This window comes from Balaenoptera physalus (genome assembly GCF_965194825.1).
Source record: "Balaenoptera physalus genome assembly, chromosome: 4".
Lineage (NCBI taxonomy): Eukaryota > Metazoa > Chordata > Mammalia > Artiodactyla > Balaenopteridae > Balaenoptera > Balaenoptera physalus.
In genome coordinates, this window is record NC_138891.1 from 76,951,426 (window position 1) to 76,974,309 (window position 22,884).

Here is a 22,884-nt window from a genome sequence, read left to right on the forward strand (position 1 = left end):
GGACATCAAAGGGGACAAACAGAAAAATTTCTCTCTGAAGCTGATTTATTTAATCTTGACAAACCAGCCATCATGCACTAGGTTTGTGTGTTTGGACCATGGTATTTTTCAGGTTAAGTGATATATTTCCTGTAACTTTATGCAAACCCTCTTGATCTCTAGTCATTAGCCATAGTTTATAAGGACTGGTACAGTCCAGCCCCCATTAACTCTTAAAACTGACCAGCCAGGATTCCCTTTCAGGACAGAACTTCACATTAAGGATAAATTTTTGGAAGTGGAATAAAATTGTCATAATAGGGCAGGATACAAAATCAATAAGCAAAAATCAGTTGCATTTCTATATACTAGGAATGAGCAATCAGAAAAGGAAATTAAGAAGACAATTCCATTTTCAGTAGCATCAAAAATGAATAAAGTAGTTAGAAATAAATTTAACCAAGGAGGTGAAAGACTTTTACACCAAAAACTACAAAACATTGCGAAAAGAATTGAAAGAAGAAAAGAAAGAAAATAAATGAGAAGACATCTTGTGTTTGTGGACTGGAAGGCTTAATATTATTAAGATGACAGTACTACCCAAAGCAATCTACAGATTCAATGCAATCTCTCTCAAAATCTCAATGGTTTTTTGCAAATATAGGAGGGGAAAAGGTCCTAAAATTCATATGACCTCTCAAGGGACCCCCAAATAACCAAAACAATCTCAAAAAGATGAACAAAGTTGGTGGTCTCACACTTCATGATTTTAAAACGTAATACAAAGCTCCAATAATCAAAACAGTGTGGGATGGCATAAGGACAGACATATAGACCATTGGAATAGAATAGAAAGTCCAGAAATAAACCCTTGCATATATGGCCAACTGATTTTTGACAAGACTGCCAAGACCATTCAATGGGGAAAAAACAGTCTTTTCAACAAATGGCACTGGGAAAACTAGATACCCACATACAAAAGAATGAAGTTGGACCCTTACCTTACCCCATTTGCAAAAATTAATTCAAAATCGATTAAAGACCTAAATGCAATAGCTAAAACTATAAAATTCTTACATAGGAGAAAATCTTCATGGCCTTGGATTTGACAATAGTTTAAGTATGGCATCAATATCATAGGCAACAAAAGAAAAAATGGATAAATTGAATCTCATCAAAATTTAAAACTTTTGGCATCAAAGGACACAATGATGTGAAAAGGCAACCCACAGAATGGGAGAAAATATTTGCAAATCATATATCCAACAAAGGATTAGTATCCAGAATATATAAAGAACCCCTAAAACTCAATGATGAAAAAAACCCAACAATCTAATTTAAAAAGGGGCAAAAGAATTCAAAGACATTTCTCGAAAGAAGATATACAAATGGCCAATAAGCACATGAAAATATGCTTAACATCATTAGTCATCAGGGAAATGCAAATCAAAACCACAATGGGATATACTTCACAACTGCTAAGATGGCTATTATAAAAAAGAAAAAGAAAAAAAATCACAGAAAACTTAAAATGTTGATGAGAGACTTCTAGTTTCTGGTCTGGAATGTAAGAAGTGTGGACATCTCCACCCGGACAACACATAAAAAGCTGAACAAACTGAAAAATTAACAACGCTTCTTAGATCTGTAAGAGAAGTGATCTCACAGGGCAAACCATTGCTTCCAATATTGGAGAGACAAACAGATGGAGACAAAGAATCACAACTTACTGGAGCAAAAACCCATGAACAGACACCTCTGCAGGAATGAGCACCAGGGAGGAAAAACCTGGATTGACAAATTGACAATTGTCAAATTGACATCAATTGACAAATTGATGGAAGCTCAGTGTAGATGCGTCTAAGAGTTAAAAACTTTAGGGGGACCCGGACATGGAGTGGGGAAGTGGCCTACACTTTTGTGCTTCACCTTCAATACCCCAAGTTGGTTCTCACAGTGAATATCAGAGAAAAGAACAAGGATAACAAATAGAACATAGTAAGAAATATGGTAGCTTATTAACCCAGCTATACCAATAATCACTTTGAATGTCAATGGTCTAAATGCACCAACTTAAAAGACAGATATTGTCAGAGTGGATCAAAAAACAGGACCCAATTCTATGCCGTCTACAAGAAACCCACTTTAAATATGACACATACAAATTCAAAGTAAATGGTTGGATAAAGATATACTATTCTGACACTAATCAAGAAAAGCAGGAGTATTTATAATAATTTCACAAAAAGCAGATTTCAGAGCAATGAAAATTAGGGATAAAGAAGGGCATTAAATAGTGCTGAAGGGGTCAATTCTCCAAGAAGACATAATAATCCTTAACATGTATGTGCGTAACAGCAGAGCAACAAAATACATGAGGCAAAAACTGATAGAACTACAGGGAGAAATAGATGAATCCACTATTACAGTAGGAGACTTTATCACCTCTCTATCAAAAATAGATGTATCAGCAGGTAGAATCAGTAAGGACATAGTTGAATTCACACCACCATCAATCACCTGGAAAAAATTGACATCTATGGACTATCTAACAACAGAAGAATACACATTCTTCTCAAACTCACATGGAACATTCACCGAGATAGACCACATTCTGGACCTTAGAGCACACCTTAAATTCAAAAGAATAAAAACCACACAATGTCTGCTCTCAGACCACAATAGAATTAAACTAGAAACCAATAACAGAAAGATAGCTGGAAAATGCCCCCAAATACTTGGAGATTAAACAATATGCTTCTAGATAACACATAGGTCAAATAAGAAATCTCAAATCTCAAAAACATTGGTGAGGATGTGGAGAATTTGGAACGTCTGTGCATTGTTGGTGGGAATGTAAAATGGTACAGACACTATGGAAATAGTTTGGTGGTTCCTCAAAAAGTTATAAAGAGACTTATCATATGACCTAGCAATTCCACTCTTAAATATATATCCAACAGAGTTGAAAACGGACTCAAACAGATACTTGTATGCCAATATTCATAATGGCATTATTCACAATAGGCAAAAAGTGGAAACAATTCAAGCGGCCATCACTAGATGAATGGATAAACAAAATTTGGTTTATACATACAATGGAATATTATTATTCAGCTATAAAAATAAATGAAGTTTTGATACATGGTACAATATAGATGACCCTTGTTTTACACTAAATGAAATAACCACACCAAAAGGACAAATATTATATGATTCCACTTATATGAGGTATCTATTAGACTAGGCACATTGATAGAGACAGGAAGTAGAATGGAGGTTACCACAGACTGGAGAGAAGGGGGTATGGGGAGTTATTGCTTAATGTACATAGAGTTTCTGTTTGGGATGATGAAAAAGGTCTGGAAATACATAATGGTGGTGGTTATACAACACTGTGAATGTACTTAATGTCACTAAATTGTACACTTAAAAATGGTTAAAATGGTATATCTTATATATATTTTGCCACAATTTTTAAAAAGTGAAAAAAAAATTGACATGATAGGGAAAACAGAGTTGAAGGAAAAGGAAGAGCCAGATAAAAGTGAGTGAGAGGAGCAAAGCCAGGAAATCTCAGAAATCCAGCCACCAAAAATTTTTTTAACACTCCACAGAAACAACAAAATGGAGAGTTCTGTGAAGTTAAAAAAGCTATCTGGATTAAATCTCCTTCTAAAAGTTCAGGAAAATAAAATTCATGTTAAAATGAACAACAGAAAAGAGTCAAGGTCAACTCTCAGGCAAAACTAAGAAAAAAAAAGGGAATAAGGATCAGATCAGATTAACATCCCTACAATGAATACCTGCCAGAAAGATATGCTCAAAAAACAAATCAAAGCTCTAATATCCTAAGAGAGCTAAAAGTCATTGAGAAAGTGACATAAGAACAACATACATCAGAATTAGAGAAACTCAGAAATTGGATCAGCACTCAAAGAAGAATTAGAATAGTAAAAAAAAAAAATTTGAGAAATGAAGATTAAACTATAAGTGACACAAGAGCAAAGAAACACAACAAGAAAAACCTTGAAAGAGAAGGTGAAAAGGAGAGAAAGTTTTAAAATCAAAAAGAAATGAAGGGGGTTTCCCTGGTGGCACAGTGGTCAAGACTCTGCCTGCCAATTCAGGGGACACAGGTTCAAGCCCTGGCCTGGAAAGATCCCACATGCCGCGGAGTAACTAAGCCCATGTGCCACAACTACTGAGCCTGCGTGCCACAACTACTGAAGCCCGCACACTTAGAGCCTGTGTTCCACAACAAGAGAAGCCACTGCAATGAGAAGCCCACACAGCACATCGAAGAGTAGCCCCCACTCACCACAACTAGAGAAAGCCCGTGTGCAGAAATGAAGACCCAAGGCAGCCAAAAATAAAAATTAATTAATTAATTAATTTTTTAAAAAAAGAAATGAAGAAGGAAATTCAAAGTATTTGAGGGAAAGGAACAAATATCGAAGACAGGCAAAAGAGGTCCAACATACTGATAATGGAAGTTCCCAGGGAAGCAATTTAAAGCAAGGGAACAGAACAAATATTTAAAATTATAATTAAAGAAAAACTTTCCTGAAATTAAATATATATTGTAAATATAGAGAAATTTAATATATATGTTTAAAGCTACATTTTGAAAGAACACACTGTCTACCTGAGAAATAGCTAACCAGAATAATCAATATACATATTCTAGTAAAATTACTGGACTTTAATGAAAAAAGATAAAGTTCTTTAAGTATCTATGCAAAAAGAGCATGTAACTTAAAAGGGATAGAAAAGTAGACTATCAAACTTTTTAACAGCAATTCTTTATGCCATAAGTAAGTGGCAAAACATATTTAAGATTTTCAAGGAAAGAAAATGCAAGTCAAGTAAAATATCCAGTAAAATTGACCTTCAAGTATAAATGGCATAGACATATTGTAATCAACATAAAAGAACTCAGGGAATACTCTTTCCACAAGCCCATCCTAAGGAATCTACAGAGGACAAGCTTTCAGACAACCAAAATGGCTAGATTAGAGAGACATAAGGAATTAATGATGAGGATTAAATATATGTTTACCTATGGAACTAAGATTAAATGAAGGCTGGGAATTCCCTGGCAGTCCAGTGGTTAGGACTCCACGTTTCCATTGCAGGGGGCATGGGTTCAATCCCTGTTTGGGGAACTAAGATCCCGCATGCTGTGCAGCATGGCCAAAAAAAAAAAAAAAAAAACAAAAGATTAAATGAGGGCTAAATGAGGAAGATTATAGTACACACGGGCTAGCTATAGAAGCTGACAACTATTAGAGCCCAATTATAATAAAATGGATAATATATGCAAAAATTAACTGTTTTCAACAATTAGAATTGGTGGTGATAGTATTAATATTGTTATTTTGACATTATTTTGTGTTTAATATGAAATAAAACAAAGTAGTAAATTGGGATATTCTAATTTCATCATCCCGTAAATTCTTTTTTTTTCAATAGATTTTATCTCCAATTATTTATTGTTAGTAACTAAAAATAAAATTAATCTTTGTATATTAACCTATTGTTCTCTCATGTTGGTAAATTTATTTATTTATTTATTTATTAAAACATCTTTATTGAAGTATAATTGCTTCACAATGGTGTGTTAGTTTCTGCTTTATAACAAAGTGAATCAGCTATACATATACATATATCCCCATATCTCCTCCCTCCCGCATCTCCCTCCCTCCCACCCTCCCCATCCCACCTCCCCAGGCAGTCACAAAGCACCGAGCTGATCTCCCTGTGCTATGTGGCTGCTTCCCACTAGCTATCTATTTTACATTTGGTAGTGTATATATGTCCATGACACTCTCTCACCCTGTCACATCTCAACTCTCCCCCTCCCCATATCCTCAAGTCCATTCTTTAGTAGGTCTGTGTCTTTATTCCCATCTTGCCACTAGGTTCTTCATGACCCTTTTTTTTTTCTTTAGATTCCATATATATGTGTTAGCATACTGTATTTGTTTTTCTCTTTCTGACTTACTTCACTCTGTATGACAGACTCTAACTCCATCCACCTCATTACAAATACCTCCATTTCATTTCTTTTTATGGCTGAGTAATATTCCATTGTATATATGTGCCACATCTTCTTTATCCATTCATCCGATGATGGACACTTAGGTTGCTTCCATGTCCTGGCTATTGTAAATAGAGCTGCAATGAACATTTTGGTACATGACTCTTTTTGAATTATGGTTTTCTCAGGGTATATGCCCAGTAGTGGGATTGCTGGGTCGTATGGTAGTTCTATTTGTAGTTTTTTAAGGAACCTCCATACTGTTCTCCATAGTGGCTGTATCAATTTACATTCCCACCAACAGTGCAAGCATGTTCCCTTTTCTCCACACCCTCTCCAGCATTTATTGTTTGTAGATTTTTTGATGATGGCCATTCTGACCGGTGTGAGACGATACCTCATTGTAGTTTTGATTTGCATTTCTCTAATGATTAATGATGTTGAGCATTCTTTCATGTGTCTGTTGGCCATCTGTATATCTTCTTTGGAGAAATGTCTGTTTAGGTCTTCTGCCCATTTTTGGATTGGGTTGTTTGTTTTTTTGTTATTGAGCTGCATGAGCTGCTTGTAAATCTTGGAGATTAATCCTTTGTCAGTTGCTTCATTTGCAAATATTTTCTCCCATTCTGAGGGTTGTCTTTTTGTCTTGTTTATGGTTTCCTTTGCTGTGCAAAAGCTTTTAAGTTTCATTAGGTCCCATTTGTTTATTTGTGTTTTTATTTCCATTTCTCTAGGAGGTGGGTCTAAAAGGATCTTGCTGTGATGTATGTCATAGAGTGTTCTGCCATGTTTTCCTCTAAGAGTTTGATAGTGTCTGGCTTTACACTTAGGTCTTTAATCCATTTTGAGTTTATTTTTGTGTATGGTGTCAGGGAGTGTTCTAATTTCATACTTTTACATGTACCGGTCCAATTTTCCCAGCACCACTTATTGAAGAGGCTGTCTTTTCTCCACTGTATATGCTTGCCTCCTTTATCAAAGATAAGGTGACCATATGTGCGTGGGTTTATCTCTGGGCTTTCTATCCTGTTCCATTGATCTATATTTCTGTTTTTGTGCCAGTACCAAACTGTCTTGATTACTGTAGCTTTGTAATATAGTCTGAAGTCCGGGAGCCTGATTCCTCCAGCTCCATTTTTCGTTCTCAAGATTGCTTTGGCTATTCGGGGTCTTTTGTGTCTCCATACAAATTGTGAAATTTTTTGTTCTAGTTCTGTGAAAAATGCCAGTGGTAGTTTGATAGGGATTGCATTGAATCTGTAGATTGCTTTGGGTAGTAGAGTCATTTTCACAGTGTTGATTCTTCCAATCCAAAAACATGGTATATCTCTCCATCTATTTGTATCATCTTTAATTTCTTTCTATTTATTAAATATAATAGTTTTGGTGTATATTTCTTAGCATTTTAAAAATAACAATTATGAAATCTACAAATAAAGACACCTTTGCTTCTTCCTGTCCAATCTGAATGTCTTTTAATTCTTTTTTACACGTTATTGCTGAAATGTTGAATAAGACTGATGAGAGAGGACAATCTTGACGTGTGCCGAATTTTAGAGCAAAAACATTCAGTGTGATAACTAAGCATGGCGTCAGTGCTATATTTTTCTGTAGAAGCTCTTTATCAGATTGAGGAAGTTCTCTTCTGTTCCTAATTTGATGATAGTTTTTCTCACAAATTTGTTGTTAAATTTTTGTTATATGTTTTTTCCTGCCTCTATTTAGATGATCATATGGATTTTCTCCTTTACTCTGTTAATATGGTGAAATGTATTTCCAAATGTAAAACCAAATTTGCATTCCTGATATAAACATTACTTGGTCAGTTACTTGATATATTAACCTTTTTTTTTTTTACTGGATTTTATTTGCTAATATATAAAAGGTTTTTTTTTTTTTTTGATGATCATATGGTTTTTATTCTTCAATTTGTTAATATGGTGTATCACATTGATTGATTTGTGTATATTGAAGAAACCTTGCATCCCTAGGATAAATCCCACTTGATCATGGTGTATGATCCTTTTAATGTGTTGTTGGATTCTATTTGCTAGTATTTTGTTGAGGATTTTTGCATCTATATTCATCAGTGATATTGGTCTGTAATTTTCTTTTTTTGTAGTATCTTTGTCTGGTTTTCGTATCAGGGTGATGTTGGCCTCGTAGAACGAGTTTGGGAGTGTTCCTTCCTCTGCAATTTTTTGGAAGAGTTTGAGAAGGATGGGTGTTAGCTCTTGTCTAAATGTTTGATAGAATTCACCTGTGAAGCCACCTGGTCCTGGACTTTTGCTTGTTGGAAGATTTTTAGCCACAGTTTCAATTTCATTACTTGTGATTGGTCTGTTCATATTTTCTATTTCTTCCTGGTTTAGTCTTGGAAGGTTATACCTTTGTAAGAATTTGTCCATTTCTTCCAGGTTGTCCATTTTATTGGCATAGAGTTGCTTGTAGTAGTCTCTTAGGATGCTTTGTATTTCTGCGGTGTCTGTTGTAAGTTCTCCTTTTTCATTTCTAATTTTATTGATTTGAGTCCTCTCCCTCTTTTTCTTGATGAGTCTGGCTAAGGGTTTATCAACTTTGTTTATCTTCTCAAAGAACCAACTTTTAGTTTTATTGATCTTTGCTATTATTTTCTTTGTTTCTATTTCATTTATCGCTGCTCTGATCTTTATGATTTCTTTCCTTCTGCTAACATTGGGTTTTGTTTGTTCTTCTTTCTCTAGTTCCTTTAGGTGTAAGGTTAGATTGTTTATTTTAGATGTTTCTTGTTTCTTGAGGTAGGCTTGTATTGCTATAAACTTCCCTCTTAGAACTGCATCCCATAGGTTTTGGATCATCATGTTTTCATTGTCATTTGTCTCTAGGTATTTTTTGATTTCCTCTTTGATTTCTTCAGTGATCTCTTGGTTATTTAGTAACATATTGTATAGCCTCCATGTGTTTGTGTTTTTTATGGATTTTCCATGTAATTGATTTCTAAACTCATAGCGTTGTGGTCAGAAAAGATGCTTGATACGATTTCAATTTTATTAAATTTACTGAGGCTTGATCTGTGACCCAAGATGTGATCTATCCTGGAGAATATTCCATGTGCACTTGAGAAGAAAGTGTAATCTGCTGTTTTTGGATGGAATGTCCTATAAATATCAATTAAATCTGCCTGGTCTATTGTGTCATTTAAAGCTTGTGTTTCCTTATTAATTTTCTGTTTGGATGATGTGTCCATTGGTATAAGTGAGGTGTTAAAGTCCCCCACTATTATTGTGTTACTGTCGATTTCCTCTTTTATAAGTGTTAGCATTTGCCTTATGTATTGAGGTGCTCCTATGTTGGGAGCATATATATTTATAATTGTTATATCTTCCTGGATTGATCCCTTGATCATTATGTAGTGTCCTTCCTTGTCTCTTGTAACATTCTTTATTTTAAAGTCTATTTTATCTGATATGAGTATTGCTACTCCAGCTTTCTTTTGATTTCCATTTGCATGGAATATCTTTTTCCATCCCCTCACTTTCAGTCTGTATGTATCCCTGGGTCCTAAGTGAATCTCTTTGTAGACAGCATATATACAGGTCTTGTTTTTGTATCCATTCAGTGAGCCTGTGTCTTTTGGTTGGAGCATTTAATCCATTCACATTTAAGGTAATTATCAATATGTATGTTCCTATTACCATTTTCTTAATTGATTTGGGTTTGTTTTTGTAGGTCTTTTTCTTCTCTTGTGTTTCCCACTTAGAGAAGTTCCTTTAGCATTTGTTGTAGAGCTGGTTTGGTGGTGCTGAATTCTCTTAGCTTTTGCTTGTCTGTAAGGCTTTTGATTTCTCCATCGAATCTGAATGAGATCCTTGCTGGGTAGAGTAATGTTGGTTGTAGGTTCTTCCCTTTCATCACTTTAAATATGTCATGCCACTCCCTTCTGGCTTGTAGAGTTTCTGCTGAGAAATCAGCTGTTAACCTTATGGGAGTTCCCTTGTATGTCATTTGTCGTTTTTCCCTTGCTGCTTTCAGTAATTTTTCTTTGTCTGTAATTTTTGCCAATTTGATTACTATGTGTCTCAGCGTGTTTCTCCTTGGGTTTATCCTGTATGGGACTCTCTGTGCTTCCTGAACTTGGGTGGGTATTTCCTTTCTCATGTTAGGGAAGTTTTCAACTATAATCCCTTCAAATATTTTCTTGGGTCCTTTCTCTCTCTCTTCTCCTTCTGGGACCCCTATAATATGAATGTTGTTGCATTTAATGTTGTCCCAGAGGTTTCTTAGGCTGTTTTCATTTCTTTTCATTCTTTTTTCTTTATTTTGTTCCACAGCAGTAAATTCCACCATTCTGTCTTCCAGGTCATTTATCCATTCTTCTGCCTCAGTTATTCTGCTATTGATTCCTTCTAGTGTAGTTTTCATTTCAGTTATTGTATTGTTCATCTCTGTTTGTTTGTTCTTTAATTCTTCTAGGTCTTTGTTAAACATTTCTTGCATTTTCTTGATCTTTGCCTCCATTCTTTTTCTGAGGTCCTGGATCATCTTTGCTATCATTATTCTGAATTCTTTTTCTGGAAGGTTGCCTATCTCCACCTCATTTAGTTGTTTTTCTGGGGTTTTATCTTGTTCCTTCATCTGGTACATAGCCTTCTGCCTTTTCATCTTGTCTATCTTTCTGTGAATGTGGTTTTTGTTCCACAGGCTGCAGGACTGTAGTTCTTCTTGCTTCTGCTGTCTGCCCTCTGGTGGATTTGTAAATTCTTGAGAACCGGAATTCTCCATGTGGAATTTCTTCTGAGATCCTGATGTAATTTAGCAGGGGTTAATTTAAAACACTGTAGTCCTGAAATTGAATTAGAAATAGTAACATGAACTCGTGACATATTCTATCCTAATTCTACTTATTGAAAAGACCTAGAAACAGTTATCAACCTAGTAGCAATGAACACCCCTGAGTGTCCATATCAATAAAGGTATCAATAAATAAACGTAATTAGTGCTTCTTTTGGAGAAATGGCTGATTCCAGGTCTGGAGCAGCAAATGTACAAAATGAGCCTGGAACATCTTGTTATACTAGGTAGCAAGGAAGATACCTACTGGCCAAAGATTGGACAATTTGAGCTTTAATAAAGATTAGAATTACAGTAGATTGAAACACATCAACTATATGTAAATCCATGAATTATAATGACACTAAGAAACCTAATTAAGTCACCTTTTGAGGATGACAGAGAACCAATTCATTATCTTGAAAACTGGGGTAAATTAAAAGAAAAAAGTAAGTATTTATCCAAATTTTCTCTTATGAACTTATCTCATGGTAACAAAATACTGGATGAGAGGAAACATCTCCTTATAAACTTATTCAGCTAATAAATGAAAACAAAATTATAGAATTAAAATATCATCATTTTGCAGCCCTCAGTGACTTAATTCAGGGTTCTAGGTATTCAGCATGAACACCTGCTAGCCTCAAAAGAAAAAGAGCAAAACCAGACATTACCAACCTCCTGATGAAAGAACACACCACCATCTACAGTTTTGCCAGACAGATGGAACCTCAGACTGGTGAAACCTCTGGGGCAGTTGCCAGTTTGCGAGAAATGCAGAGGACAGAGGAATATGCTGAAGTACCCTATTAAAATACGGTTCCCAGACTGTGGGAAACTCCACAGGTCAAAAGGCCTACTGTCCTTCCACAGATAAACTGTAACAAAAGGCTTAAAAGGCACATCAAGTTAAAAAAAAAAAAAAAATATATATATATATATATGGTTGGGCTTCCCTGGTGGCGCAGTGGTTGAGAATCTGCCTGCCAATGCAGGGGACACGGGTTCGAGCCCTGGTCTGGGAGGATCCCACATGCCACGGAGCAACTAGGCCCGTGAGCCACAACTACTGAGCCTGCGCTACTGGAGCCTGTGCTCTGCAACAAGAGAGGCCGCGACAGTGAGAGGCCCGCGCACCGCGATGAAGAGTGGCCCCCAATTGCCGCAACTAGAGAAAGCCCTCGCACAGAAACGAAGACCCAACACTGCCATAAATAAATAAAAAAAAAAAAAAAAAAAAAAAATGGGCAAAATGCAACTTGGGAGATAATTATGTAAAGAAACTAGCAAAAGTGATAGGGATAGGGATGGGGCACATGGAGAGGCTTCTGGGGTGGCTGGCAGAGGTCTATTTGTTGACCTGGGTGGTGACTGCAAGGATGTTTGCCTGATAAAAATTCACCAGTCTATATAATCTATATATTTGTTTTGTGTGGTTTTCTGTACTTGTGTTTTATTTTACTATAAAATGCATAATAAGTACTCCTTTACCTGGAATAAACAGTTTGGGGTGGGGGGGAAAGGAAAGAGTCCAAATGAAGAGGTCAGGAAGCTCTACAAAATATTTCATATCAGATGCAAACTAAATATTAGGCAAGAGGAAAAATATTAATTTTGAAAAGGCTGTGTAGTTATCCTCCAAACCAATCAGGGATTCTTAACACACAACAAAGGAAAATATCAGAGGAACCCTGGGGCTAAAGTTTCAGAGCTGGAAGATGCCTGAAAGAAACAAAAAAACAAAAAACATCCCAAGGAGCTTCCTCATTTTCCAGATTAGAAAACTGAGGGCCAGAGATGGTGACTCCCGCAAGCTCCACGAAGCTAGTGCCAGCACCAGGTCTAACACTCAGGTCTCCCAATCTGGGACTCTCCACCACAGAACAGACTTTGCTTCCTTTAGATTCATTTTTTTTTTTTTTTAAGAAGTAGCTGTGTTGAACATTTTTAATATTTCTCCAGAACGTCCCATGATAACGTTTCAAAATGCATTCATAGCTGGATCTTCTGCAGGGAAAGAAGATATAGAAATGCTTTCTCAGAGCTGGGTCTGGTTAGCCTAACAGCAGAATTGGGTGGGGGAACCCTGGCCTGAACCTTTGAGAGACTGTCTCTAATCTTAGGCCGTTCTCTCTTTGCCTTCTATAGCCTCTTCCCCTACCTCTCCCTTCCTCTTTTTTGCCTCGCCTTGGTCTGATTGCCTCTCCATTAAGTAGATATAGATCATACTCGCACGTTTAAAAGTAAACTCTGGGGCTTCCCGGGTGGCGCAGTGGTTGAGAATCTGCCTGCCAATGCAGGGCACACGGGTTCGAGCCCTGATCTGGGAAGATCCCACATGCCACGGAGCAACTAGGCCTGTGAGCCACAATTACTGAGCCTGCGCGTCTGGAGCCTGTGCTCCGCAACAAGAGAGGCCGCGACAGTGAGAGGCCCGCGCACCGCGATGAAGATGGCCCCCGCTTGCCACAACTAGAGAAAGCCCTAGCACAGAAACGAAGACCCAACACAGCCATAAATAAATAAATTAATTAATTAAAAAAAAAAAAAAGTAAACTCTGTTAGGCGCTATCCTAAGCGCTTTACCTGGCTTATCTCACTGAAGCCTTACATTCCTATGAGGCAGACTGTCCCATTTTAGAGATAAGAAGACGGAGTAACAGAGATTAGTAACTTGCCCAAAATTTTGCAGCTGTAAAGTAAGGGGTAAGGGTTCTCAACTCCAGAACCCGCCTTTTTAAGGACTATGTTATCCAGGCAGAACAAAATTGCGCCTTGTGTCCAATTTTGAAAATGAGCAAGTTTTTCGCGATACTTTGTCCAAAAACCAAAATTGCATTCATTTGGGGGAATTTACTCGATTCGTTGTTGTTTTTGATAGCCACATCAAAGAAAAAATTAATTTTAAAGTCTACAGACTTTTTCAAGTGTGTGTTCTTCTTTTGTGTATCGAGTGGTCTTCCACGGGAAAACATGAGAAAACACCCTGAAGGCCACCAGTCCGGTGTGCAAGGAGGAGTTGGGGCGGTGTCGGGGGAAGGGCGAGGTGGACTGACGTCCGGCGCTCGGTTTTGCTCCGGATTCTCCTCTCCCGACCCGGGGGAGGAGGGCGGGTAGGCGTGGCGGAAGGACCGCAGGTCCATTCCCAGAGCGCTATGCAAATGACATGCAAATCAGCGCGTGTGAGCCAGAGGCGGCCTTTTGGGTCTGGACTCGGAGCGTCGTGCTCTCAGTCGCTAGCACGCTCGCGTTTGCTCTCCCACTTGCTCGCTTTCTCAGCGGCCACTCACCCTCGCCCCGCCCCGTCCCGTGCGGGACTCGCCTCGCGGGCTCCCCGCGCCGCCCGTTCCGCAGCCGGCGGCGGATTGAGCGCTGAACCTGCGCTGCGCGCCGGTGGCCGGGACGCCCCCGCCGAGCGCCGTGCCTCGGCTCCCGGGCCGCCTTCGCCGCGCGGGTGAGTGAGCCCGCCCCACGCTTTTGTCCCGGCGCGGTCCCTGGGAGTCACTCCCCGAGGGCGGGGGTCCCGGGGTCGGGACCCCCTCCCTCGGGAGCCTGCCCCTGGCTCCACTGTTCGAGAGGGGTTCCTACGTGCGGCGAGGAGTTGGGGCGGGGTGTGGCGCGTAAGGCGGCGACCCCAGCGTTTCCAGGCAGCACGGTTTTCTTTTGAAAGGTGAGGTGCTTGGGGACAGTTACGCGGTTGTCTCTATAGGCGTCATCCGAAGGGGGCGCTTTTGATTTGAGGGCTGCAAATCGCCGCTAGCCTTCAAGGAAGAGAGGTGGGCTCTTCTCCCAGTTGCGGGGGCAGAGGTGCCACGTGAAAGTCCTCTTAGCCTAAATGCGAGTCTGGGAAGAGAGGGCAGTGGCGGCAGCCCCGGCGTCCCAGGCAAAACTGGGGCGTCGGGCGTCACAGTCTTGCTCTCACTCCCTGCTCCTCACTGAAGCCCCTCGCCTGCTCTGCCTCCTTGTCTTCAAGCGGAGTTTCATGGTTGAAGGACCCTTGTTCGCAGATCATTGCGGTTGGAAAGTTTAGGCTAAACTAATTCCCAGGTGTTAGCTGTCTATGGTTAAGGCAGAACTCCTCCCTGGAACTTGTGGCTACTTACACTCTTCAAGACCCAAAGGGCTGAATTTCTTGGAGTGGTGTTGCAGATGTGAAGACGGGCTGATGGGGAGAGCATTTTGTTGTTGTTGGGAGAGCACATCCTCTATATAGTAACCTGAAGGAGAAAGACCCAGCTTCTTTGGGTCCTAGAAGGGGTAAAAATAGCCCTTGCAATTGAAGGAGCTGGGCCCTGGTGGGGGAACCCCCGGGCAGTGGGAATAGTGCCAGGCCTCAGGCCGCTGGTTTTACCATCCCTCCTCTCCCCAAGTGCAAAGAGCAGAGTATGTGCAATCCGCCCCTGTGCCCCCCAAGCCCTCGGGAGCCTGCCTAGCGTTGCATCCCCCTTCCAGCTGGGGCTGTAGGTTCTTCCCTGATTTAGTGCAATCTTTTGTCAAAATGCACAACTTGTCAATGAGTTATTTGCAAATGAGGGGCTTGAGAGGACCATTTAGGGAACCCCTCACACTTCAAAGCATTGGGGATCCACAGTGCAAGTCTCTGGGGGAAGTGTAGGTGCTTTTGGGTGCCTAAAAGGCATTTCAGGTTCTAGTAAAATAGTTTTTGTTTTTGTTTTTTATTTTTGTTTTTTTCACTTTATTTCCCTCTTCCCCTCCATCTCTGTACTTTTAAATTCTTGACCCCTGTCCCTTCTCTCTTCGGTGATCCTCTGTCTAGTCTCTTTCCCTGCCCTGCATACTGCAGGGATGTAGAAGGTGATGCTGCCGGCAGCCCTAGGCTGGTATGGAATGTTCTTTCTTCATGCCCAGAGTGAGGTTGGCTCTTTGTCTCCCATCCTAAGTGGGCCAGTAGCCTTCATCCAGAGCAGGGAGGAGCCTGGGCACTTGGCCCTGGGTGGGGAGTGGCTGGACGCTGGCTGCTGGATGGGGTAGTGGGTACTCTAGGGACTTGCACAAGAGCCTTTTCACCAAGATGTGCCTCTCTGTCCCCTCACTCATGATACAAAATAATGCTGGTCCTCATGCACTACTAGGCATGAGCTAGGAAAACTACCCCACAGTGACAAAGGATTTGTGTGTTCAGTTTCTTTTGTGCAATAACTAAATAACTGAGGAGAGGGTAGCTGGGGCCTTGGAGTATTTTCTTTATATGAGGTTTGCTGATCCTCTCATCAGGAGACTTTTTCCTCAGGGGTTAGATCTTGGGGGACATGTACAGAGCAGACTAGGCCCTGGGGAAGTTCCTGGTCTAACTGGTAAGCTTAGGTGGACTCACCTGCTGCCTGGACCTTAGACAGACAGGTGTAGTCACCATAGGGTAGGGGCTTCTGGCTGGCAGCTGCAGGGGAGTCTGCTGGGAAGGCTTGTCAGGAAAGGAGGCTGGCCCCAGGTGGTGCTGGGGTTAGGAGACAGGCCCTTGCAGTGCCACAAGTGGAGGAGGGGTTTTGATCGTATCTGGGGAGTTCTGCCCCAGCCTCAGAGGAATAGACTGTGAATGTTCTGGGGTCACCGTGTACTCAGTGTCTACAAGAATGACCCCTTGCTTTCTCCCCCAAAATATGAGTCTGAGTCTGTGAAACAGTTGATTTATTGGCTCTTTGCCTTTTAAGAGGTTCAAGAGGTGACAATTTGAGAATGCAGCCCAGCCTGGAGGTAGGGGTACAGAGATCCCATGAACATGTGGACTTTTATTTAGTATCTTTCTGAGACCAACACTTCTTGGTATTCTGGAAATATACACCAGGGCCGCTTGGAAGCCTAACTGCCCTTCCCCCAGTTCAAACCAACACACTCTGATTGGGAAATTGTTCATTCTTAAAAGCCTCCTGTCCTATCCTTTCTGTAAATGTAGGGAAATTTAGAGCACAACCCTTAGAAAGTAACCTTTCCCAACAGAAGACGTTGTCCTCTCCCAACTTGACTATTTGTCATTCTCCTCTGACCGCCAGAGACTGCACCCAGAGGACGTGAGGTAGGACTGTCTGCATGTGGACACCATGTGACTTCTGCCCCCTTCCTTCTGCTCCCTTAGCCTCCTACTCCACAAGCACTGAAAGGTGAGTGTGCTGGGCCGGGGTCTGCTGTGTGAGCCTCTCCCACCTGTGCCGTTCGTAGCTGAATGCCCTTGTCTCTTTATTGAGTTCTGGCTTCATACTTTTCCATTTGTTTTAAGCCAACAGGTTGAGCAAATGCAATTCTTACAGTCTCAAGGTGGGTGGACCTCAGTATTTGTCACTACAGGTCAGCAGATGCATCCCTCCTGCCCTGTTGGATGCACCTGTTGTCAGGGCTGCAGCCCTTGTGAAATGGAGGAGAGCCAGTAAGAATTGCTCCCTGTTTGTAGCTTGTGGGGATAAGGCTGGGTTTCCAGATGCTCACATTGTCCTCCTGCTCACCGTCCCTTTTATCTGAGGGTGAATGCTCACAATGGACACCCCACAAGGGAGCTGTGGGAATTTATGTATAGATCTGGCTTCTTGAATATCCCACTGTTGTCCCCTCCCCCCATTGTTGGTACTTCTGTCCCCCTTTCTCCCCTCCCCTCTTCCCTTGGGCCCTCTGGAGACAAAAGAAACGGGATGAGGAGAGGATTTCCTTTTCTTTCAGATCTGCTGCTTGATTCCGCCCTCCTCCCCCCAACCCCGGACTCTGGGCCCCCAGATCGGGATGGATGCTGATTTGTTAATGCAGGACCTTATGAGTTAGTTCTCAGAATCTTTCAGGAACCAAATAGCTACACTGTTGAGCTTTCATCGTTGAGGATGCTGCTTATGTTTTTTGTTTTCAGAGATTGCTATTTCTGGTACAGAGTAGCTCTCCGTCAGATTTCTGGCAGGACAGGCAGCACGAGAGTAGAATGTGATCTTTGGAGTTAAACTTGGGTTTAGAGCCATGCTGTTCACTTACTGGCTGGACGCTCCTGGGTATGGTATTTAACCTCTGTGGGCTGACTGCAGTTGCTTCTTCTGACAATGAAGGTGGTTATAAAAATGAAATGAATATGTGAATATAAGGAGGCACAAAAGAAGGAATACCCATTATTCCACATATTGAGTAGTGTTTGCTAGGTCTGTGGAATGACCTGTACGTCAGCCAACAAACCAGAATTACAGACCTCCTCTCCATCAAGCCCTGTGGAGGATTATAAAAGGAAGGTAGTATGCCCAAGAGACTTTGGGTTTTTGTGGGGAAACAGCTAACATGTATGACGTATATAATTAGAAAACAGGGATAAGTTCTGTGGTACAGACTCATTTGGGGGAATTTCAGAGGCTGGAGTGATAAGGAAAGGCCTCGAAGATGAGGAGGAGGGAAGGTGGGTACAGGCCCGAAGAGAAGAAGGTGGGAACACTTGGTTCCAGTGTCCAGACGCTCTCAGCTCCTCCTTTGTTAGAACCTGGTGAAGAACCTTTGACCCTGTGGTGAGCTCTCAACCATGCAGGACAGCTTGTCCTGAGATTTATTTTAGGGGTGTTTTCCCTCTGCTGCCCAGAATATTCCTGGAACAATTTTGTTTTCACTTTATACTGGATCAAAAATTATGTGAGGCAAATCTATAGCCAGAGTGAAAGCCCATCCCATGAAGACTTTTGGGTTCCCGGGGCTCTGTGTTCTTTCCTCATGCCTCATTTCTGTCAGTCCACCTGACACCTGCGTTATAGTGAGGTGGACAACCTCGTCTAAGAGGCCAAGGTGTTGGGTGGCAGAACCGGAAACAGCCAGAGTTATTATCGCTCCACCCTGCTGGAGGATGGTGATGGGGTGGGAAGGCCTGACCTCGGCCAGAGAAATGGATGCATGTCGGTTCTATCATCTGTCCCACCAGGTTCTCCAAAGTCCCTGAAGGCTGTCCTCTTTAGTCTGAGGGTGCCCTGGGGAGCAGGGGTGAGTGTTCCTTATCTGGCCTGACTCTGTGATCACTGCCATCTGTCTGCTGCCAGGGCCCCTGCGTACCTTATATCTGCCCACACAGCTTCCACCCATCCCTGAAGTCCTAGCCCCCATCCCACCTAATAGCTAGACTCGACACCTGTGGCTGACACTGTCTTCTGGGTCTGCCTTGACTCTGGAATGTACCATCTTTCGCAGGAATTTTCACCCTATGAACAGTTGGAGGCTCTGGCCATCTGCACTGACCCTGGCAGGAATGCTCTTCTCTTTTTTTAGGGCTGGACTAGGTAGAATGTCTCCTGAGGCTGTGTGACAAACCAGGAAGAGGCCGTGGTTTGGAGTCAGCTCCAGCGCTGTCCAGGTCTCTGCAAGGACGTATATAAATGGAGAGGGGAACCCCTTCTCTGCTTGCCTGAGGAGGCCGTGGGCAGATGAACAAGTGCTTGGTAACTTTTATTGCGATGCAGTCATAGGTGTGGTGGCCCTAGGAACTAGGCTTCGAGTTCCTGAGGGCAAAGGCCATGGTTTGTCTCCGTGTTCTTACTCTTAGACCGGTAAGTAGTCTTAGTACCTGGCACGCCACAGGTGCCTGGACATCTGGGTTGAAGGCCTGGCTAGTGAGTGAGTGGGAGTGTTCAAGAAAGATCCTAAGGCATCTCCCATCTGCTGCTCCCAGAGAAGGTACTTTCCACTCATCTACCTCATGGTTAGGCACAACTGTTCTATTTTTCTCCTAAACATTATGCATTTTTCCTGCGGAGTACTAAGCCTATTCAGAGAATGTGCCTAAAACGGACCTGTTTCTACCCTTCCTCATTATCCAGGTTAAGTTCTCATTCCATATTTTTGTTTTAGTGTCAACAGAGCACAGTCGCTTGGTTGGTAACCTTGTGGAAATGGATATGTTCAAGAAGAGGCGATAGGCTGTTTCAGTGTGCCTATAACTTTCCTCTTATTACTACTGAAGCTTCTGTCTTCATCGTAGGGCCTCATGCTGGGCATGAGACAGTTAATGCAGTTGCTACTGATTTTACCCCATGGCATTTCAACTGAAGTGTTTTAGGGGGTTCTCAGGCTTTTTGTTGTGATTGGACAGTCACCGAGGGCACCAGCTGGTTGCAGATGACCATGGTCACTCAGCCCCTCCTCCTGTGGTTACCCCCTCCTCTGGTTATCCCAGGCAGAGAGAATCCCTGGGTTTTACTTTCATATTGCTATTGCTCACGACCAGACCTTTGCTAGCTCACACTTGGACTCTAAACTGGCTTCTCTGTGGCACAAATATATTTTACACTTGATTGCTTTGTTAATCTTAAAGCCCAGTCTGGCTGTGTCACTCCACCTTCAGAAACCTTCAGTGGCTCCCTGCTTCTCACAGAACAGCCTTAACCTGAAGCGCAAGGGCCTCTGTAATCTGACCTCCAAGGCAACGAGACTTATTAACTTATTGTCCCTGAATCCACTTTCCTGTCTCTTTGCCTTTATGAGTTTATCCTCTCCAGGAATATTCTTCACTTGCCTCTTTGTCTGACAAGTTCTTCTATCCTTAAATATTTGTTCAGGGAATGAATTAAGTTCCGAATACGTGTCAGTCACTGCCCCAAAATGGAGACTGCCTTTGACCTCCTGAACTTCAAGTTCTCCTCCTCATTTGAACTTCCGTAGGAACCTTGAATTTGTTCCTGTAAAATTCTTTTGATGGTGACAAGTCATATATTATTATGGAAAGTTTACTTGTTTAGTTTTATTCATGCTAAAATTTTTATATCTACAACCACACTGAAAAAACTTCAAGGGAAAGACATGCCTAAAGCCTTTATCTCCTAATAGCAGTCTTCCAGAACCCACTAATAACAAAATTCCTTTGGGAGCCTTGTTGGCAAAATAATCCATGCCTCCTAGTCCCCAGCCTAGACCTGGGTGGGGTCAGAGAATCTCTGTTTTTACAAAGCTCCCCAGGTGTTTCCAATGTCAGCCAGATTTGAGAATCAATCTTGGTTGCTTTTTCACTATGTAATTATTTCTTTGATTTGTGTATTAGGAAAGATTCTTCAAAATTAACAGAAACCAACTCAGGCTAGTTGAAGAGAAAAAAAAAGATAATAGTTGTATAGTGAAAGGAGATAACATTCCCATATTTTCTTGATTTCAAGTTACCATAGGCTGTAAGATTCATATCACTTTCTAGATTCTTAGGGGAAAAAAAACACTTCCTTTAATATACACAATTTTAGAAAAATTCCTAAATTTCAATATGCTTTTTTTCATATTCACTTTCTTCATCATTATCACAAAGTATTCAGATCCTTCTGAATTGTGTTTGTCGATCAGAATTACACAAGACTTCAAGATAAAATGCTGTTTTTGATAATCTGTGCTCATGATTTTTGAATGTTGAGCCATCCTTGAATTCCTAAGATAAATTCTTGAGTAAATACTTGGTCATGTATAGTTTTTGTAAACACCTTGTTGGCTTTGATTTTCTAACGCTTTATTGGAATTTTTTTTTGCATTTACGGTCATAAGTGAGATAGAACTATTAACTGTCTTTGCTTTCCTTGGCTGATTTTGTGTGTGCCCACGATTTTGGCATCTTCAGCCCCTTTAGGATCGACAGAATAATTCTGAGGAATACTAAAGTATACCAGGGTTTTATCGACATTTCATTTAGGTTAAACTTTTAGCTCTGGTTTAGTTCTATAAGAAAATAATGTTGCTAAAAGTTAAATGTCTTCTTCTGAAAGTTAACTGGAAGCTTTGAAAAAACTATTGTTCAGTACCCAACTGATCATGTGTTGCACATGAATTAGTGACACCAACTTTTCCTATCTTTGAAAAGTCTATGCTTTATTCTGATAAATGTGGCAGTTTCTATTGCCTTTGATTCCATTGCTTGACAAGTGGTAGGCATTGTTTTAGTTACACAATAACTTTTCTTTTCCATGCTGTATCATGACAGAATCTTTTCTTTTTTTTAATTTTTAAAATTTTTGGCTGCATTGGGTCTTCACTGCTGTGCATGGGCTTTTTCTAGTTGCGGCGAGTGGGGGCTACTCCTCATTGTGGTGCACAGGCTTCTCATTGCGGTGGCTTCTCTTGTTGCAGAGCCCAGGCTCTAGGCGCGTGGGCTTCAGTAGTTGTGTCTCATGGGCTCTAGAGCGCAGGCTCAGTATTTGTGGCGCATCGGCTTTGTTGCTCCGTGGCATGTGGGATCTTCCCGGACCAGGGATCGGACCCGTGTCTCCTGCATTGGCAGGCGGATTCTTAACCACTGTGCCACCAGGGAAGTCCCCGGAATCATTTTTTTTTTTTTTCGGAATCATTTTTAAGACATTTTTTTCTTATTAAGAAAAATTGAGGTATAATTTACATATAATAAAATTAACTTATTTTAGTGTACAACTTTACATTTTGACAAACATAGATAGTCATATAAGCATTACCACAATCAAGATACAGAATATATCCCTCACTTCCAAAAATTGCCTTGGACACTTAAAAAAAATTTTTTTTTAATTAATTAATTAATTTTGGGGGGCTGCATTGGGTCTTCATTGCTGTGTGCAGGCTTTCTCTAGTTGCGGCGAGCAGGGGCTACTCTTCCTTGTGGTGTGCAGGCTTCTCATTGCATGGCTTCTCTTGTAACAGAGTATGGGCTCTAAGTGCACAGGCTTCAGTGGTTGTGGCTTGTGGGCTCTAGAGTGCAGGCTCAGTAGTTGTGGTGCATGGGCTTAGTTGCTCCGTGGCATGTGGGATCTTCCTGGACCAGAGTTTGAACCCATGTTCCCTGATTTGGCAGGCGGATTCTTAACCACTGCACTACCAGGGAAGCCCGCCTTGGGCACTTTTATAGTCAACTCTTCTACCACCTGAAGACCCTAAGTGGGAATCACTGATGTGATTTCTGTACCTATGATTTTGCCTCTCTCAGAATGTCATATAGTACGTAGCCTTTTAAGTTTACCTTCTTTCATTTAGCACAATGTGTTGGAGAGTTATCTGTGTTGTTGGGTATACCAGTAGGTCATTCCTTTATGCTACTGAGTGTTATTTCATTGCATGTATTTCTCTATTAGCCAGTTGAAGGACATTAGGGCTGTTTC

General features: G+C 41.1%; 1 protein-coding gene across 4 annotated transcripts in view; it reads left to right on the top strand.

Annotated features, from left to right (window-relative positions):
* The first annotated feature begins 14,035 nt into the window (after positions 1–14,035).
* The window catches only part of MYLK (myosin light chain kinase), a 270,332-nt gene continuing 261,483 nt past the window's right edge, over positions 14,036–22,884 (top strand). For all 4 annotated transcript variants that reach the window (XM_082460944.1, XM_082460943.1, XM_082460942.1 and 1 more), the window contains exon 1: positions 14,036–14,285. The gene's annotated coding sequence lies outside the window, so the exon portion shown is untranslated. The remainder of the gene's footprint in view (positions 14,286–22,884) is intronic.